This window comes from Tasmannia lanceolata, unplaced genomic scaffold (assembly GCF_043159265.1).
Source record: "Tasmannia lanceolata isolate RefF3 unplaced genomic scaffold, GAP_Taslan_0.1 ptg000020l, whole genome shotgun sequence".
Lineage (NCBI taxonomy): Eukaryota > Viridiplantae > Streptophyta > Magnoliopsida > Canellales > Winteraceae > Tasmannia > Tasmannia lanceolata.
Genome location: NW_027518697.1, coordinates 19,523,301 through 19,544,841, shown reverse-complemented (window position 1 = coordinate 19,544,841; position 21,541 = coordinate 19,523,301). Strand labels below are relative to the sequence as shown.

Genomic DNA, 21,541 nt, shown 5'->3' with positions numbered 1-21,541 from the left:
GAACCTCCTCTCTAGCAAGCTTGTCCGCCTCTCCACTTGCTGTCCACCTAACTTCATCTCTCTTTGTAAAGACAGGTGTTTGGATCAAGGGAAGAGAGAGTTAATGGAATTTAATCCTACCCATGGAAAAAAATACTCCATGGAAAATATAATTTCAGCACCTAGCAGGTTTGCAGTTTTTCTTGTAAGTTTTAAAGCAAGGAAAATTTTCAAATTTGGAAGAAAAAAAACCCACGAAAATGAGTTTACCTAATAATGGAAAATTCATTTCCATGGAAAAAATTTCAAAAAATAAAAAAATTGCTGCATTCAAACAGCACCGTAATGTGAATATGTGAGATCAAAGTAAAATCCTACTCAAGAATAATATAATGTGTTATATCTCAGTCACATACAATACAATTTGTAACAGTTTTATACAATCAAACAGAACTAGAATTTCATACCTCATGAACTCCAAGCACAGATAGGACTTTAATAGTAATAATCTTCAACAGCATATCACACTTCTATTTCCGCTGACTGGTGTTCCATCAAAGGCCCCTTTTGCAATGATCTTGTCTGTTATATTTGAAGATTACAATGCAATAAATTAGTCTCTTATTGTATTAATATTTATAAACATGTTAGATTCTTTCATATTTTTTACTACAAATGATTCACAAGTGCTCCTGCTTCCTGCAAAAGGAAAAGATAAGCATAGTCAAGTGTCAAGAAGGAAAACCATATACAAAGCTAATTCCTAAAAATGTAGGTGAAAAATGTAAGGTTACTAATAGATAAGAGTAATGCTAGCGAGATCGAGAGTAAGACCGAACAAGGGAACAAACAAAGGAAATGATAAATGCGGCCCTTTTCATCACTTGGGACACCCAGCAGCAGTGTATCAATGACTGTAGAGGGCTGATGTACTTCACGTCAGAAGGATTCAAAGGATTTGATTGCCACGTACACTGCAGTTGGGTGTCCCATGTGATGAAAAGGGGTGCATTTATCATTTCCCCAAACAAATGGGTTCTTGCCTCAACATCACAAGTGAGTGAGTGACGAAAGCCATCCCTTAGGTGTAGGAAAATTAACAAAAAGTACATTATTTTGCACACATGGCACATTCTCACTGTCGGTCTCTCCCATCGGTCATACTCTTGTTCACGATATCAATTTCCAATAGATAACTATGCATGGGTATGTGTTCTTTGGCACTTAATTGTTCAATATTAAAGGAACGAAAGCACAACACTTACTCAGAAGGATAGCTCAATCACCATGCTGAAGCCTTTAGGATTGTTTGGGTGAGCTCGTCTTTGAAGGGCCAGCACGTTCTACCATGACATCATAAAGCTGCTTTCCATTCTTTGTATAAAAAAGAACATAATCATTGAATGCCTCAAACAAAGCCTAAGCTACAAAGCTGAAACTTACACAAATGACTTGAAAACTCGATGATACATTGCAAAGGCTTAGTCGGTTCAGTTCCGCTAGGCCAAGAGTACTGACTCCAAACCGACTTCAAAAAGGATAGCTACATCTATGTTACTATACAATTCAAACTCGGAAAAAGACCAAGTTTGAAGTTGAATAGACGTTTTTTGGAATAGAAACCAAAAACCCGTGGTTTACTTTGCGGTGACTAATACTTACAAAAATTACTGGAAAGAAGTGGACTTGTCCTTCAGGTTTTGTCTGTTTCTCCTTAAAATACACCACTATAGGGAAATTTGGCCACCATAGCTCCCAATTGACAAAGGTTGAATATCCGTGGATCAATAAATAAGGTAAGCCCTCAATATCTTCATTGAAACCCTAATGGGAATATACAACATACTCACTTCCAACGGTTTTTTCCACCAACAAACACATTTTCACCAGACTCCTGAAGCTGGTCACCTACTTTTACCTCCTAAAATTAAAACCCATTAAAACAGTTGAGTAATTCAACAAAATAAATATTGCCAACATGATAATAGCGCTTTTTGATGAGGCTGAAAAGTCCCAGCGGTTCTGAGTCGGGTTGACATGGTCAGTATGTAATTGAGTTTTCGAGTTAAAAAGCTTAACTATAGTGGAGATCAGGCCAACTCAAATAGAATGGGTTTTCAATCATTCTTTTTCTTCTCGTTGTATTTTGCTTTGTATCTTGACCAACTCAGTCTTTTCTTTCAATAACATTGGCCATCATTTCAGAAAAAAATAATAATTATTTGAGTGAATTATTACTATGAGGTTTCAGAAGCTTCCAGAACAATGCAGAGCGCAGACCCTTACATTGGATGTATGTAACACAGTGCTTTCAACCCATGCTACATAGGTTCAACACATATGGTTTTGATATTGAACTGTATAGGTAACATGGATCCTAGAAGCTTGTAGAACAGGTTACCCAAAAGGACCAACTTAAGAAGCAAAACCTTCAATGATCTATGGCTCTTGCTATTGACTAGTCTGGGTAACATAGCTCCAAGCTAGTATAAGTACTTTGAACCAAATGTATTGAACAATGGAAACTGTTAAGTTCTTGCTGGAAAGATACAGACACATGTATGAACATTGTGAGGGAGTTCTCTATCAACGTTTTAAATTTCAGTTTTGGTTCCGGTTGTCACGGAAACGGAAACATTTCGGTTTCGGTGGAAATCTTGTAAAATCACGGAAATGTATGGAAACATATGTACCGGTATATTGGGTATATTGGGTATTGAGAGAGAGAGATTATTTGGTTATATTGGGTATAATAAAGGGTATTTCAGTCTTTGTTTTCCTTTTGTACCGGTATAAAAGGGCTGGTAAAACACCCTTAAAATTAGGCATGTCACCTATGTCACATCGTCCTATATGTAAAAACTGTAAAAGCAAATCAAGTAAGACAAAACTGGCATGGTGGATAGTGCATAAACTTAGGGAAATGATATTAGTACAACCATGGTTTGATATTTGCGCTAAACTGCCATGTCTTTTAGTATTTAAAGAGCTGTCAAAAGGTTATTACAATTCCCAAAAGCTCTCACGAGTTAAATAAAAAAGAAAAGACAAGCTAAAACCGCGCAAATAACAAAACGTGGTTGCGTTGATACGATTCCCCTAAACTTATTGTGACTATACGAATTCCGCTTGTATAAAATAGACTTCTTAGTTACCATTCCAAAAAGGGCTTCTTAGTCCTCAATATTCAATACCCTGAATAATGTTAAAATAGAGAAAATTTCTCATTACGTCACCCCAAATCCAACGACCCATTTACCTCAGCCTAGCAACCTTTTTCATCACATATTCCCCTTCCCCTTTAAACCACAAAAACTTAACTGTAATCCAGTTTCTTACCAGATCTCATTGCCGCCCATTTCCCTTACCTTTTCCTCGTTCGTACCATCACTAAATCCACCTCCTAATCTAGTGAACACCAATAGATCCCAGATCTGACCTACAATCATATCAGCTCTACTAAAACCCCTTTCGAAACTTGTTACGGAACTGGCACCTTACCGTATAACCCTCTACACTATGACCCTGTAGTCCATCACTCCATCTTCTTGGATTGTTCAACCTATAAAAGTGCCAGTCCTATATTCCCCTCTACTCTCATTGATTTCCTTTCCCATATCCTAAATCCTTCTAGAACCCATTTACAGCCTATTACAAATTTATTAGTCCCCTTTACATCCCAATAGTCTGTAACAGTGCATATAAGAACCTGTGACACCTACCCTACGGATCATCTGAGTTATTTATTGCATCCCAGACTTTAAACAAAGTCCAGAGTAATTCATATACCCCAGATCTACCACCTTTACCCCATTTTCCCTTATCTATCTAGATCTGCTACTCTAATTTCCTATCCGTTATTTTACCCAAGCCTGCTCCCTCAACCCTTGCCTATTCTCATAGCCTAGTTCACCTAAATCTGAAGCTGAGGTCTAATGATACTCTCTCTTACCTGTCCTACATCAGTTGGTATTAGAGTTGTTTTAAATTTAATATTGAGATTTTGGTACCCATCTGTGGGACCCGATCCCGCGAGAGGGGGTGGGGCGCGAGCCGCCACGCCTTCTCTTGGTCTCTTGTACCCACGCGAATGGCGTGTGCATTTTTAATGTTGACTTTAATTCATCTTTTATGTGAACTTGGGATCACTGAGGCAATCCGAATTCCACACAAAAGAGACTGACAAAGTCGCCACCTAGATGTGAGATCTAGGACTCGTAATTAACCAGAAATCTAGACTCGCTACCTGATTACAAGAATGGAAGGTATGGGGATTTATCCACCACATGCACCATTCCTGCCCGATAATCGGTCTTCGATTCCAAAAGCTAACTCTTTTAAATTTATTTTAAATGGCTCATTCAACTCTCTGTTAATGTGCTAACTACGGGACATGCATCCTATGATCTAATTTCAATGTGAATCCTAAATGTGTATCTTGATTTCTTAATTTCTCAATCTAAGTGAAAGTTCTCCTAAAATTCTAATTTCATGGAAAATCCTAAGTGATTTGATTAAGCATTTACAAGAAAATTAATATACAAAACACCACAATTTGTTGTAGTGCCGACTCGCGGTTGGTATGCCATCAGACATCCAAGCTGCCTACGTACCCAAGCCTCACTGGGATCAGAGTCGACGTAGTTCGGTGCACCTAAGCTAAGCTACTTATGCCTAACTCAACTAAGACACCGACCTAGACGGGATTGACTGTTTCAACAGTTTTAGGAGAAGTTATTTAATTCAAGTTGAAGATTTTATTATCCTAGGATTTCATCTAAGATGCTATATGATTCTTATCTAAATGCAAGTTGTTCCTTAGACTAATGCAGGTTAGCCTACATCCTAGTTTACTAGGCTTGTCCTAGGGAAAGATTGGGTGACTGGTGTAACTAAACCTATGGCACGGTTGCTATTCATAGCAAGCGTCCGTGATGAGGCTGGACTCCTAACTCTAGGACTCCTTAAAACCTAGGACACGACCTGACACCAGTGTTCCTACATTGGGCTCTAATGGTTCTTATATCGGAAATCGTGATCCAACGGTTTCGACAGACGCGAGATGAATCGATTTCAGTTCTTGAAGTTAGTTAATTTCAGATTTCAAGGATTTTCAGTTTTTGGACATTTAAGGATTACCAATGGTTCTAGGGTTCACCAATTTCGGCCCAGAATAGTATCCAAGGAAGGGAATCATGCGCTCTTTCCTTGTGCAATTTAATACTTAGGTTATAGCACCTTATTGCCTGGCATATCTCAGGATTTCCATGGACAGTAACCTCGGAGCCAACAACGTGCTATAGCTTAAATATTCAAATTGTCAAAGATCCGTTGCAATTGGGATACGATTATGGATGCGCTGGCCATTTTTCCAGGGAAATCTAAAAATCCTAAAATTTCTGTTTCGATGGATTAAGGAATTAATATGTGACAGAATTTTAAGGTTCCTTAGGAGCTTTGTGAAGATTTTTAATTAATTTCGAATTTCCAATGAATTTTATCAGTTTTATACCATTAGAGTGATTTTACAAGTGAAATTGTTGCAAACGAATTCGAAATGAATTAAAAATTCTACAGCAGCAAGATGGGAATGCATGTAGCTTATTGGAAGAGTTTTACATATTTTTACATTAAGTTCATATTTAATTTTGATTTAACAATTAAGTGACCAGATTGCAAAAATAAAACAGAAACTACTAGAAATAGAAATTTAAATTCAATGAAATTTCTACAGTAGTAAGATATAAGTAAAAATAGAATGCTGTGAGATTTTCATAAATTTTGGAAACTATTTACTATCAATTTCGGATTTTTCAATTTTCAAACCAGATTATAAATTAACACTACATCCCACATGAAACAAGCTCCAAACCAATTGAAAATTTTACAGTGACAAGAAATATGGAATTTAAGACTACTGTAAAAATTTTGAGAATTTGATCAGTGATCTGATGTTAGTAAAAATTCCCTCAAAATCTGCTAATTTTCAAAGAAAGCATAAAATAATATACCAAAAAAATTCTAAAAATTCTCAAAAAGTCATGGTAGAATTTACCAATATCATATTATTTTCCCACGAAATCCCATTAATTTTTGAATCCGTTTAGTATATAATTTATTTTTCTTCGTCAAAAAGATATTTTTGAAGAGTTTTCTATTTTTAAAACATGATTTTCGAGAAAATTACGACTCTGGAAAAAATCCTTTAGTCTTGTTTTGATATGATGAACACAAGAAAAATTTAAAATTCTAAAAAATAGATCATCCTGAGATGGCTATTTTTTCGAATTTCGCAATTACTCATGCATTATTTTAAATAAAATTCTATTCTTCACTCAAATTTTTGAAATCCCTTGATCCAATGTCTGATCCGATCCGATGGTTATTTAAATCTATTTAAGTAGAACATCGTATTAAATTTCGGGACGAAATGGATTTGAAACACTCATGCAGATCATGATTTTTAGCTCACACATATAATATTGAATTAAATTCAATTAAATGCTTAAAAATCATGCAAAATACATGAAAAATACCAAACAATCTTGAAAAAATCTGAGAATAGTGTACCAACCTGTGATAGAGTTCCTTGCCGAATCCAAAAAGCCGAAAACTCCGAAAATCCCGCCGACACTGCGATCCGACCCGCTTTCTTCTTCCTTTTTCTCTTTTTCCTTTGTTTTTTTTATTTTTTTCACTGTGTTTTTCTTACCATAGATGAGGAAAGAGAAAGAGGGAGAGATAGAGAGAGATATAGTGAGAGAGAGAGAGAGATAGAGAGAGACCGAGGGGTAGAGAGAGAACAGAATTCGAGAGAAATAGAAATAGACCGAGGGATAGAGATACAGATAGAGAGAGAGATGGAAATGGATAGAGAGAGAGAGAGTAGAGAGGTTGAAGGTGAGAGGATGAGAGAAAGAGAGAGAGATATAGTGAGAGAGATATAGTGAGAGAGAGAGAGATAAAGAGAGACCGAGGGGTAGAGAGAGAACAGAATTCGAGAGAAATAGAAATAAACCGAGGGATAGAGATACAGATAGAGAGAGAGAGATGGAAATGGATAGAGAGAGAGAGATGGAAATGGATAGAGAGAGAGAGTAGAGAGGTTGAAGGTGAGAGGATGAGAGAGAGAGAGAGAGAGAGAGAGAGAGAGAGAGAGAGAGGAAAAAACAGAGAAAACCAGGGAGAGAGCTTGAGGGAGATAGAGAGAAAGAATGATGGGGAGATGGAGATTGGCAAGGAGAGTATGAGAGACCGAGAATGGGAGATGAAGAGAGGATGAGAGTGAGGTTGAGATGAACAGAAAGATGGATGACAGAGACTCTGGTTTTTTGTATGGAAATGGAGCTTGGGCTTTGTGGGAGTATTCTAGAGATAGAGAAACGAAGTAGGGAAGATGAAGAGATAAGGAGTGATGGCTAAAAGGGCTGCTGTTGGAAGGGAGGAAGGCTAAACCGAGACTCTGTTTTCTGTTTTCTTGTGGTTTCTTTTTTTCTTCGTTTGGCTTCGGTTTTGTTAGGTTGTATAGGGTGAGATAACAGAGATGGATTACAGAGTAAGAGAGTGGAGAGATGGAGCACAGAGGAAGAGGGTGAGATCGATCGAGAGTCGTGTAAATCGCTGCTGTGGTATCGGTTTTCTCCCTTCTTTCCTACCCTTCTCACCAAGCATCTCCGCTATGGTATCGGTCCTTTTTTTTTCTTTTACCGAACTCCCTCCCTTTCTTTTTTTATCTCTCCTCCCCTCGAGAAAGAGAGCTGCTTGCCCCCCCTAAAAAGTCTCCACCGATTCTTTCCTTCTTAAAATAAGTCTCTACAAGGGGAAAATTGCCGATTCTTTTCTTTCATGAATTATACTCCACTTCCTTAAAACAGATTCTTTCCTCATCCTTTCTTTTTTTTTCTTTCATTGTGCTACATTCGTATCAATCTAAAAATAGAATTATTTGCAAAAATTTCTTGTTCTCACGTACACTGGCTTAGCAATTACCTTATGCCCATATGATTCTATCCGATCCTTAGAAACTGATCCTAGCCATCTATTTAATACACCACAACAAATTGGGTTGCGCCCTCATAAATCAATCGCATGGACTGATCCAAACCGCCCAAATGGTTAGCCACAATATAAATTGGGCTATGGTGTAAATTAGGGCGCCTCGCAGTCTTTGTAGGATGATTTAAACAGTCCAAATGGCGGGTTGATCCGAGCCATCCAACTCATGACCTATCAAGTGAGTGACTTGGATCATCATAATGTGGGCCCCATTCCATGCTAGGTAAACTTATTTTTTCTTAAAATTTGATCTTTGAAATCCATAGTGACCTTTATAGATGACTCGAATGCTCTTTTAGCTGGGCCAACTTACTCGGTCCAAATTTAATCAAAATGCACAATGCGGCCCCACCAAATGGGTCCAAATTCTCCCTTGCTCGAATTCTTGTGAATAACCCCTATCAACACTTAGCGGAAAATGAGGAACATGACGGAAATGATTGAAAAGATCGAGAAAGCATAAGGGACGGTCACAGGAATGGAAAACACTTGAAAAAGACTGATAACAAAATATTAATTTCTTTGTTGATTAAAGCGGAGCAAAAATGGGGGTGTCTACACCATCCGACATTGATGTGATTCAGTCATATTAGCCATCAGATCGAGTTTTTTTTCCTATTGCCCTATAGGACATGTGTTATTTTCCTTTATTAGGATTTTATTTGAATTATCAGCATTTTTTTAGCATAAATGTAGAGGATGTCAATCATATGGCCCACTTTATTTTCTTATTACCTATGACCCAGTACCTTAAACCCAAGCTCGTCCCCACACGTCACGGACTTACTATTTTTAGTAAGTACGAACTTACTATTTTTATTAAATACGGACTTACTCCTTTTGCTAAAGACAAAGTTACTGTTTTTAGTAAGGCTGGACTTGCTATTTTTAGTGAGAATAAAACTTGCCGAAAAATCCCTCAAGCCTCTTATAGAAGACATAAAGGAGGAAGCCTTAAAAATCTTAAGATATGTGAGAGATGTCCACATCAAACCTATGACCCACTTTAATTGCTTATTAATTATGCGTCTATGACCTTTTACCTAAACCCAAGCCCACACCACACATCATGGACTTACTATTTTTTGTAAGTACAAACTTACAATTTTTAGTTAATACGGCAAAGATGGTCTTATTATCTATAGTAAGTGAAGATATTATTTTTAGTAAGTACAAAACTTGAAACGAAAATCACTCAACCCGCGTATAAAAGTCCTGAAAGACGAAGTTTCCGAAATCTTGGAAAAAATGTGAGAAAAACCTCTCTCGTGTCAAGGTATGCCCTCCCTCTCTCTTTTGTTCTTTCTCTTCTCTCCTCCCCTCTTCTACTATTCCATCTACCTCTTCTCCCATCTTACATTATTCCTTTTCTTGCTCCCTCCTTACATTTTACCTTCATTTTCCCACTTTTTTCCCTTTTCACCCTTCCCGATTTGGTTCATAAACTGTTCTCTCATATCCCTCTTTTCAGCCTTTCTGATTGGGTTTATAATCGTTCCCTCTTTTCCCCCTATTCACTCTTCCCAGTTGCGTTTATAAACCATTCCCTTTCCCCCCCCTTTTCACTCTCTGTTGGGTTTATAAACACTTTCCCCCTTTTCCTGTGTTTTTCTTCCCCTTGATCTTCATTCCCTTTTCATGATCTTGAACTCATTGTTATCGGATTCATCATCCGCTCTCCGACCCGCGATCCGGGGTCGCACGATCCCAAAAGTGGTTCGCTAGAGACCTGGATTACCAAAAATGACGACCTGCGGGAGAGAGAGAGAGATGCATATAGACTAAGGGAGAGATGGAGAGAGAATTCCCAGTTGGGTTTATAAACCATTCCCTTTTTCCCCCCTTTTCACTCTATGTTGGGTTTATAAACACTTTCCCCCTTTCCCTGTGTTTTTCTTCCCCTTGATCTTCATTCCCTTTTTCATGATCTTAAACTCATAGTTATCGGATTCGTCATCCGCCCTCCGATGCGATCCAGGGTCGCACGATCCCAAAAGTGGTTCGCTAGCGACCCGGATCACAAAAAATGACGACCCGCGGGAGAGAAAGAGAGAGATGTATATAGACTAAGGGAGAGATGGATCGAGAACTACAAATTTTATATATGTTGGGTTGGATTAGAACTAGAGCTTTCTTTTTAAAAAATATGTAGGGCATACATGAGGTTTTATTTTATTTTTGTTTATTAGATGGATGTAGTATGGACTATGGAAGGATATTCATATGTATGACATACACGAGGTTTTTATATTCTGTCTATCAAATGTATGCAGGGTACTATGGAATAATATTCTTGTAAAAATATATGAAATTATATATGTGTGTGTGAGTCCGAATTAGCGCTCCAAACTGACCCGCGACCCCGAATAGCGAACCAACATAGCATATCCTCATCGTACCGGGCTACCATCGTACCCCATACCCGTACCACATACCGGAATGAACCGCATTCCAGGTAACATTGCTTGAACTTTTCTCGATCTCGATCTTATTTTCTTTCCTTGATCATGATCTTGATCTTTTATGGATCTCGATCTTTCTTCCTTTTCGAGATCACCTTAATCCTTCTTTTATTCATCTCTCCTTGTCTTCGCGGCCCCTCCTTCTCATATCTCTAGCTATATCTCTTTCTTCTCTTAACTGGAACCGTTGGTGGGCCAATCTTTGAACAACTTAGGCCCTGCTAATTCTTTTCAAGATGAACGCTACACCATAGGATGATCCAAACCGTCCATTTGATGGGCCACAATGTAAATAGGTTGCGTCCCAAAATATCATTTCCATAGGCTGATCCTAGGCCTCCGATCTAAATAGAAACTACATATTATGCTCTATAGATTGTAGGGTTGCGATCATCCTATGGAAATGATTTTTAAGGCACAACCTATTTACATTGTGGCCCATTAAATGGATGGTTTGGATCATCCTATGGAGTTGGTCGTACAGTAACATTAAGGCCCAATTGTAGGCCCCTCCCATATTTTTGAAAATGAAGTGTACTGTCCAGACCATAGGATGATCCAAGCCGTCCATTTGATGGGCCATAACGTAAATGGGTTTCGCCCCAAAAATCATTTGGATAGGATGATCGCAACCGTCTAATCTATAGAGGTTTCCATAATAAGCAATTTCTCTTTATATCTGAGGGCTAGGATCATCATATGGAAATGGTTTTTTGGGACACAACCTATTTACGATGTGGCCTATCAAATGGACGGCTTGGATCATCCTATGGTGTGGACCATAGTTCATTTTGAAAAATTGGATCGAGAGAGAGAGAGAGAGAGAGAGAGAGAGAGAGAGAGAGAGAGAGAGAGAGAGAGAGGTTATCTGGTCCTCAGTTTTTATAGATAACAATTTATTTTGTAAATTCTGAGTCGTATGGTGGGCCACAACGTAGAATGATACAAACCGTCCATTTGATGGGCCACAACGTAAATAGATTGCCCCTCAAAATATCATTTCCATAGGATGATCCTAGCGCTCGATATAAAGAGAAACTGCATATTATGGAAACCTCTATAGTTTGGAGGGCTGCAAATGATTTTGGGGCACAAGTAACCCATTTCTGTTGTGGCCCATCAAATGGACAGCTTGGATCATCCTATGGTCTGGACGGTACACTGTCATAGTGGGTTGGATTTGGGCACCAAAGAGGAAAATTTTAGGGGCCCATCAGCTGTTCCTGTTGGGGAGAGAGAGACCGGTCAAAAGCTGGGAACGTGCAGTAACATTATTCAAGGGGGAATATAGCCTCCTTTAGGGGTGTAAATGGATATTTGAAAATTCGATTACCGTCCGCATCCGAATCCGTTTAAAGCTAATATTATCTGAATCTGTTTCAAGCAGATATTATCCGAATCCGTTTATGAGATATCCGGCTCTTAGCGGATGCGAATTTGGTAAATGGTATATCCGATCCATTTAACATCCGAATCCGAGAAGTACAACCTTTTTATTTATTATTAATAATATCATTAATATTTATTTTTAGTAATGACACACTATCTTTTGTTTCTAAAAGAAAAGTGAATTTTTCTCTTAGGAAAAAATTAGGGTTTGAGAGTTAATTTTGAGAAGAGAAGGTAGAGATCTGGTTTTAGGGTTTGGAAAATTCATTCGAGGAGTAAGAAGGAGAAGAAAGATAAAGTGCTGCAATAAAATGTTTGAATTTACCAGATAAACGCATACAGATAATATTCGAATTCGAACAATATCCCCCGAAATCGAATATTGTAATAGATATTAAATATCTGTTGAATTCAAATCTGAATCCGAGTCCGAATTTGGTTAGTGTATACAGTAATCGAATTTGGATATAGCCATGTCCGCTTCAAATTCGATCCGTTTACACTAGCGGTTAAAGTCTAGCGTTTAGCGTTTGCGCGCCGTCAAGGGGGAATATAGCCTCAAAGGGGGAGAATATCAGCACCCAATCTTCAAGTGTTATTTCCACCTCCTAAAATATAGCTTCTGGCCCACCACCATGTGGATGCGATTGGATCCATTGATTTGACCGGCTCACAAGTATGGCCCATTTCTGTTTCACCCATCTTGATTGGATGATCCTGGCCCCAAGATCCGTCAATCCTTAAATCATCTTTATTCCCTCAAAAGTTAAACCATTGAATTTTGTTATGCCATATCTTACGGACGACGGGATGTCCTTTCAACATAGGACAAAGACCATGTGGGTTGCCTCTTGATAGACTACAATATCAACGGCCTTGATTGCATGTTAGCCCTAGATCACTTCGTCTTAAGGGTGCCCATATCAAAATATGGAGGACAATATTCTCCGTCATTTTCCCCTCTTGGATTAAGATCATAATTGATCTTAACAGGACAATATTCTCCGTCTTTTCCCCCTCTTGGATTAAGATCATAATTGATCTTAACAGTTTATGTGATAGCCTTACCTTTGGTGTGAGATGGTTATGATTTATCAATCCTTTTTGTTTGATCAAGATCTGAGGGGTGGGGAAAAATAGATAATATCGTTATGTCCACGTTTTCTCTGTTCTTCCTAAATTATTTTTTCCTACCCATAAATCAAGTTGTTGGTTTTTGCGGGATTTTGCAGATCTTTGTGGGTGAAAGAGGGAAAGTAGTGAACTTTACGAAAAAAGCTAGGAAAGGCCTGATATTTAGGGAGTTTTTAATTGACGGTAGTTAAACCAACATATTTAAGTTCTAAAACTTTGACAGCATGGCGTTTTATATCCAATAAGCACCCGACTACCTTCAAGCGGCTGTTTAGCCGCTTGATCTTAGCATTCCTCTTTTGTGTTTCCTTGCTTTAGGACTCTAGAATCTTTGCTTTCATAAGAAATAACCAAAGTACCCATATCATGTAGAACACCCACCTCTATTTGTGTTGCCAGGTAAATTTTGAGAAACTTTAAAAAATCCTAAAAAATGAAAAATCCTAAAGCATCCCTATTTGGCTATTTCATAAGAAATAACCATAATACTCCTATCTCATAGTAAATGATCAAAATGTTTCTATCTCATAAAAAATAACCAAAACACCGAATATTTAATTCACAAAAAGATTAAAGCACTCATATCTTGTAGAAATTAATAAAAATACCCATACCATTTACAAAATGAAAAAAATTCCCCTATCCCATAGAAAACGATCAAAACCTCTTTATCTGATAGAAAATTAACGAAAATACTCCTACTCATTGAAAATGAAAAAATTACCCTAAGGCTCTTTTCACTTGCGATCCCTGGAAAGCAAATCCCTGGAAAACAACCTCTTTTTTCCTTGACAAGACCTTGACAAGATAGAATTCTGGTGTTCACCTACTTTCCAGTGAAAATAGAATGACACATGTGGAATTTCTGCAATAAGTCAAAAAATGAAATGGAAAAGCCTATTTCCCCTCCTTTAGGGATTTCATTTCCGACCAAAAACACACGGATTTCGTTTCCTTGGAAAACTAGTGCAAAAAGAAGGGCAAGCAGTTTCCCTGGAAACCTTTTCCTGCACAAATGAACAGTCAAGAAACAGTCCAGGGAAACCTTTTCCTACACAGATTCCCTGGATTTCTTTTCCTAATGCCACGTCAGATTCTCGGGAAACATTTTCTTTTCCTTTCCCGGGAAAACCAGTGAACAAAGCCTAAGATAAATTTTGTGTATCCACGATAAGTTACTCTATGCATGGTCAAATTGAGAAAAATGAGAAAATTAAAAAAATATAATAAAAAAATCCAAACCCCTACTTCATAGAAAATAAAAAGAAAATTACTCTATCTCATAAAATGACCAAAATATCCCGATCACATTAAAATTGACCAAAACAGTGAGAAAATTAGAAAAATACCCTATTTAATAAAAAAATGAAAAAAATAGCCCAACCGCATAAAAAATAATCAAAGTACCCATTTCATAAAGTGATTAAAATATCCTTATCTAATAGACAATGACAAAATATCCCTTTCTTATAGAAAATGACAAAAATACCCTCATCTCATAGAAATTTGACTAAAATTTCCAAACTCATGAAAAATGACCAAAATCTCTTTTCACAAAGTTTTCGTACCCACAATAAGTAGGTACATCCAAGGTAAGATTGAGCAAAATGGACAAAACAAATGGAAAAATGTTATAAATCTAAAAAAATATATTAGAATACGCTCATCTGATAAGAAATAGCCAGAATATCCCTATCTCATATAAAATAACCACTATACCCTCATCTTGTAAAAAACAACTAAAATATTTTAGGTCTCTGAACAGGTAGAAATGATCAAAATACCCATATTTTGTGTTGTCATGATTTAGGACTATAGAACCTTTGATTTCATAAGAAATAACCAAAGTACCGATATAATGTAGAACACCACTCCTATTTGTGTTTCCAGGTAAATTTTGAGAAAATTTTAAAATCTTAAAAAATGAAAAATCCTAAAGCATCCCTATTTCATTAGAATTAACCAAAATAACCCTATCTCATAGTAAATGATCAAAATGTTTCTATCTCATAAAAAATAACCAAAGCACCGAATATTTAATTTATAAAATGAAGAAAACACTCATATCTTGTAGAAAATAATAAAAATACCCATACGATTTATAAAATAAAAAAAATTCCCCTATCCCATAGAGAATGATCAAAACCTCTTTATCTCATAGAAAAAAATTGCTACTCATTGAAAATGACCAAAATACCCTAAGATAAAGTTTGTGTATCCACGACAAGTTACTCTGTGCATTAGGGGTGGGCATGGTTCCTGTTCAACCCGAAGAAACGAACCGAACCGGCCTATTTGGTTCGGTTCGGTTCTAGGATTTGGTGGTTCGGTTCTGGTTCTGGGTTCCTGGAACCGTGAGAATGAGGTTCGGTTTTGGGTTTGGGATCCTGGAACCGAGAACCGAGTAGGATCATATCCCCCTCCAATCGGATAAAATCACCCCCCCAAACTCAGTTTCTGTGAGAAAAAATGTTTTAGACTTTACACTAACTACTTGAGGATAAATTCACCTGTTCAACATTTTGCTTTGCCTTTTAAAGTTTTAATCGTAAGTTATTAAAAATGAATAAAATCTCAATTGTTATGTGGAAAAAATTATATAATAAAGGTTGGGTAAACCCAGAACCGAACCGAACCGATCAAGTTCGGTCCTGGTTTGGTTCGATTCCAAAGATATATGGTTCGGTTCTGGTTCCAAATTCTGGGAACCGATTGCATATGGTTCGGTTTTGGGTATACCCTAGAAGCGAACCGAACCATGTCGACCCCTACTATGCATGGTCAAATTGAGAAAAATGAGAAAATTACAAAAATAATAAATAAAAAAATCCGAACCCCTACTTCGTAGAAAAAAAATACTCTATCTCATAAAATGACCAAAATATCCCCATCACACTAAATTGACCAAAACAGTGAGAAAATTAGAAAAATACCCTATCTAATAAAAAAAGAAAAAAAAAAGCCCAACCACATAAAAATAATCAAAGTACCCATTTCATAAAGTGATTAAAATATCCTTATCTAATAGCGAATGACAAAATATCCATTTCGTATAGATAAATGACAAAAATACTCTCATCTCATTGAAAATTGACTAAAATTTCTAAACTCATGAAAAATGACCAAAATCTCTTTACACAAAATTTTTGTATCCAAAATAAGTAGGTACATCCAAGGTAAGATTGAGAAGAATAGACAAAATAAATGGAAAAATGTTAAAAAATCTAAAAAAAATATTAGAACGCGCTCATGTGATAAGAAATAACCAAAATATCTCTATCTAATAGAAAATAACCACAATACCCTCATCTCATAAAAATCTACTGAAAAGTTTTAGGTCTTTGAACAGGTAGAAATAACCAAAATACCCATATTTTGTGTTGCCATGATTTAGGACTCTAGAATCTTTGCTTTCATTAGAAATAACCAAAGTACCCATATAATGTAGAACACCCACCCCTATTTGTGTTGCCTATTTGTGTTGTCAGGTAAGTTTTAAGAAAATTTTAAAAATCCTAAAAAATGAAAATTCCTAAAGCATCCCTATTTCATAAGAAAAAACCAAAATACCCATATCTCATTGTAAATGATCAAAATGTTTCTATCTCATAAAAAATAACCAAAGCACCAATTATTTAATTCATAAGATGAACAAAACACTCATATCTTGAATAATAAAAATACCCCCATACAATTTACAAAAATAAAAAATTCCCCTACCCCATAGAAAATGTTCAAAACTTCTTTATCTCATAGAAAATTAGAGGAATGCTAGACTCACAGGTGCCCTTGCAAAAAAATAGGGAAAGGGCACCCTGATTGGTCAAAACCAAATTAGGATGCACAGAAAATCACGGCCAAAACTGCCATGAAGCAGTTCTGACCAATGAGGGCGCCCTTTCCCTGTTTTTTGCAAGGGCTCCTGTGAGTCTAGCATTCCTACCAAAATACTCCTACTCATTGAAAATGACTAAAATACCCTAAGATAAAGTATGTGTATCCACGATAAGTTACTATATCCATGGTCAAATTGAGAAAATTGAGACAATTACGAAAATAATTAAAAAAAAAATCCCAAACTCTACTTCATAGAAAATGAAAAAATAACTCTATCTTAGAAAATGACATAAATATCCTCATCACATTAAACTTGAACAAAACATTGAGAAAATTAGAAAAAATACCCTATTTCTTGAAAAATGAAAAAAACCAAATCACATAAAAATAATCAAAGTACCCATTTCATAAAGTGATTAAAATGTCCTTATCTAATAGAAAATGACCAAATATCCCTTTCTTATAGAAAATGACAAAAATACCCTCATCTCAAAGAAAATTGAGTAAAATTTCCAAACTCATGAAAAATGACCAAAAGCTCGTTACACAAAGTTTTCGTATCTACAATAAGTAAGTACATCCAAGGTAAGATTGAGAAAAATGGAAAAAAACAAATGGAAAAATGTTAAAAAATGTAATAAAAATATTAGAATACGCTCATCTGATAAGAAACAGCCAAAATATCCATATCTAATAGAAAATAACCACAACACCCTCATTCACAAAAAAAACAACTGAAATCTTTTAGATCTTTGAACAGGTAGAAATAACCAAAATACCCATATTTTGTGTTGCTAAGATTTAGGACTCTAGAATCGTTACTTTAATAAGAAATAACCAAAGTAACCAAATAATGTAGAACAACCCCGCTATTTGTGTTGCCAGGTAAATTTTGAGAAAATTTTAAAAATCCAAAAAAAAGAAAAATCTTATGGCATCCCTATTTAATTAGAAATAACAAAAATACCCCTATCTCATAGTAAATGATCAAAATGTTTCTTTCTCATAAAAAATAACCAAAGCACCGAATCTTTAATTCATAAAATGAATAAAACACTCATATCTTGTACAAAATAATAAAAATACCCATACCATTTACAAAATAAAATATTCCCCTATACCATAGAAAATGACCAAAACCTCTTTATCTCAAAGAAAATTAACCAAAATACTCCTACTCATTGAAAATTACCAAAATACCCAAAGATGAAGTTTGTGTATCCACGATAAGTTACTCTATGCATGGTCAAATTGAGTAAAATGAGAAAATTACAAAAATAACAAAAAAATAAAAAATTCAAACCCCTACTTCATTGAAAATGACAAAATAACTCTATCTCATAAAATGACCAAAATATTCCCATCACATTAAAATTGACCAAAACACTGAGAAAATTAGAAAAAATACCCTATTTCATAAAAATGGAAAAAATAACCCAATCACATAAAAAAATAATCAAAGTACCCATTTCATAAAGTGATTAAATTATATATACTTATCTAATAGAAAATGACAAAGTAACCCTTTTTTTATAGAAAAAGATAAAAATACCCCCAACTCATAGAAAACTGACTAAAATTTCCAATCTCACGAAAAATGACCAAAATCTCTTTACACAAAAGTCTTCATATCCACAATAAGTCGGTATATCCATGGTAAGATTGAGAAAAATGGACACAATGAGAACAAATGGAAAAATATTAAAGAATCTAAAAAATATATTAAAATACGCTCATCTAATAAGAAATAGAGAAAATATCCCTATCTAAAAGAAAATAACCACAATACCCTCATCTCATAAAAAACAACTGAAATTTTTAGGTCTTTGAACAGGCAGAAATAACCAAAATACCCATATTTTGTTTTGCCTTGCTTTAGGTCTCTACTATCTTTGCTTTCATTAGAAATAACCAAAGAACCCATATAATGTAGAACACCCACACGTATTTGTGTAGCCAGGTAAATTTTTAGGAAATTTTAAAAATCCTAAAAAATGAAAAAAATCCTAAAGCATCCCTATTTCATAAGAAATAAGCAAAATACCCATATCTCATAGTAAGTGATCCAAATGATTCTATCTCATAAAAAATAACCAAAGCACCGAATATTTAATTCATAAAATGAATAAAACACTCATATCTTGTAGAAAATAATAAAAAAACCCATACCATTTACAAAATAAAAAAAATTCCCTTATCCCATAGAAAATGATCAAAACCTCTTTATCTCATAGAAAATTAACCAAAATACTCCTACTCATTGAAAATGACCAAAATACCCTAAGATAAAGTTTGTGTATCCAAGATAAGTTACTCTATGCATTGTCAAATTGAGAAAATGAGAAAATTACAAAAATAATAAAAAAATAAAAAATCCAAACCCTTACTTCATAGAAAATGACAAAATAACTCTGTCTCATAAAATGACCAAAATATCCCCATCACATTAAAATTGACCAAAACACTGAGAAAATTGGAAAAATACCCTATTTCATAAAAAATGAGAAAAATAACCCAATCATATAAAAAATAATCAAAGTAACCTTTTCATAAAGTGATTAAAATATCCTTATCTAATAGAAAATGACAAAATATCCCTTTCCTCTAGAAAATGACAAAAATACCCTCATCTCATAGAAAATTGACTAAAATTTCCGAACTTATGAAAAATGACCAAAATATCTTTACAGAAAGTTTTCATATCCACAATGAGTTGGTATATCCGTGGTAAGATTGAGAAAAATTGTCAAAATGTGAACAAATGGAAAAATGTTAAAAAATCTAAAAAATATATTAGATCTTTGTCAAATGAGAAAATATCCCAATCTAATAGAAAATAACCACAATACCCTCATCTCATAAAAAACAATCAAAATATGCTTATCTCATGGAAAATTGACCAAAGTATCCTGAGCTCATGGAAACTAACCAGAATACACCTATCTTATAGAAAAATGGCCAAAATTTCCTTAGCTTTTATCAAGCCCTACTTCATAGGAATTAAGGCTATTTTCATAAATTTTTTTATATGTGATAGGGGTATTTTAGTAATTTTCTATGAGATAGGTGTATTTTTTTCCTGTCTTCACCGGATAGGATATTTTGCTTATTTTCTATGAAATAAGTGTATTTTTGTCATTTTCTATGCGCTAGTAGTCTTTTGGTAATTTATTTTTTTATGTCCAATGGGTCGCACTCTAGCCGTGGCTCTCGCATGGGTGCCCTTCACTTTATCATTCACGCAGATGATTTTTATTTTATAAAAATGGTAACAAACAGCAATCAAATAGTAGAATTCAGAATTCCAAAAAATTGAATAACACGAAACAATCAGCAAAAAAAATTTCCAAGAAAAAAAATCCATAGGAATAATTTCCAAGAAAAATACTTTCTACACATCCAAACATGCATGTCCTTTGAGAATTTGTTTCCCTTGTTTTTTTGTCAGCCCCGCGATGTTTGGTTCCCTTCCTCTCTACTTCTCTTCCACGCTTGGTGAACATGAAATTACCTTTTTGAGTTTCATGGTTTGCAAACATGTCTTAAAAGAACACCTTTTGTAGTACGTGTGTTAGAGAGAGAGAGAGAGAGAGAGAGAGAGAGAGAGAGAGAGTTCTACAATCCCTATATCAATGACAATTTTTACAATCCATCCTATGTTACTATACACTCCTTGTTAGTAAAATCGATGTGCAAATCTGTAATTTAGGATTCAAGATTACCTTGTAACCTTGTAATCTCGCAACTTTGGAATCAGAAATCGACAGTAGCTATTTACTGCAAGAATTAAATGTAAGCAAATAAACAAAGTCGTTAGATCACTTATTGAGTTGAGGCACGAAGGATCTTCCCTGTCCTTAAGACAAATCTCGCCCCCACTATGACGAATCAACGGTGCAAATAGGCTTCACGGCGTATGTCTCTAGGATACAACAACTCTTGCTCCAGGGGTGTGCACTCACGCAGCCCGGATGCCTATCAAACTCGCTTATATGTGCCAGAAAAACTTCATCAGATAATCTTGGGGGAAAACCAGAAGTTCCAGAAACAGAAAGAGACGTAGAGAAGAAAGAGAATCAGGAAGGTTTTTCTGCTAAGGATACCTTTCTGTTATCTCTAAATCCGGTTTTATAGAAAAACAAAAGGCACGTATTAGCGAATCGTCGCACCATCTAATGCGTGAGAGACGTTTCCTAAACGGCCACTAAACCACGTCGATACGGAATCTTAAACGGTAACAAAGAGTGAATTAAAGAATATTTAAACCTTTAAAAGAAAAAGAGAAAAATTAAACAAACGAAAAGAAAAATCCTTGGGCCCACGCGGGCGGCCAGCCGGGCCGGGCGGCGCACGTGTGTGGTAAGACCAATAGCCCGCCTGACCCAAGTGGGCGATCCGTGTGCGTAGGATTCCCATGACCTCTTGCTCATTCACAAGGCTAAGAGAGTGAAAGTATATGTATGGCCACTCTCATCCTCTTACACTTCCCATCTAGGACTAAAGTTTTCTCATAACTTTAGCCCTTTTGGAGGGAAGCCCAAATACTTTGAATGAGAAGCCCAAAAGCATAAAGCAAGTCCCAAAGAAGGACAAACATATAATGACTAAAAACACCCCATTGTAAGTATGAATTACAAAAAGACTTTTTTCACATAAAAAGTCAACACTCCTTTCTTAAAATACAA

At 35.7% G+C, this 21,541-nt stretch overlaps 1 long non-coding RNA gene across 1 annotated transcript; it reads right to left on the bottom strand.

Moving 5' to 3' along the window:
- Positions 1–369: 369 nt before the first annotated feature.
- On the bottom strand, positions 370–1,920 carry LOC143854654 (uncharacterized). Its single transcript, XR_013237562.1, has 3 exons — positions 1,642–1,920; positions 1,245–1,353; positions 370–678 (listed from the first exon to the last, which is right to left on the bottom strand). It is a non-coding gene; the product is annotated as an uncharacterized LOC143854654 (long non-coding RNA).
- Positions 1,921–21,541: the final 19,621 nt, after the last annotated feature.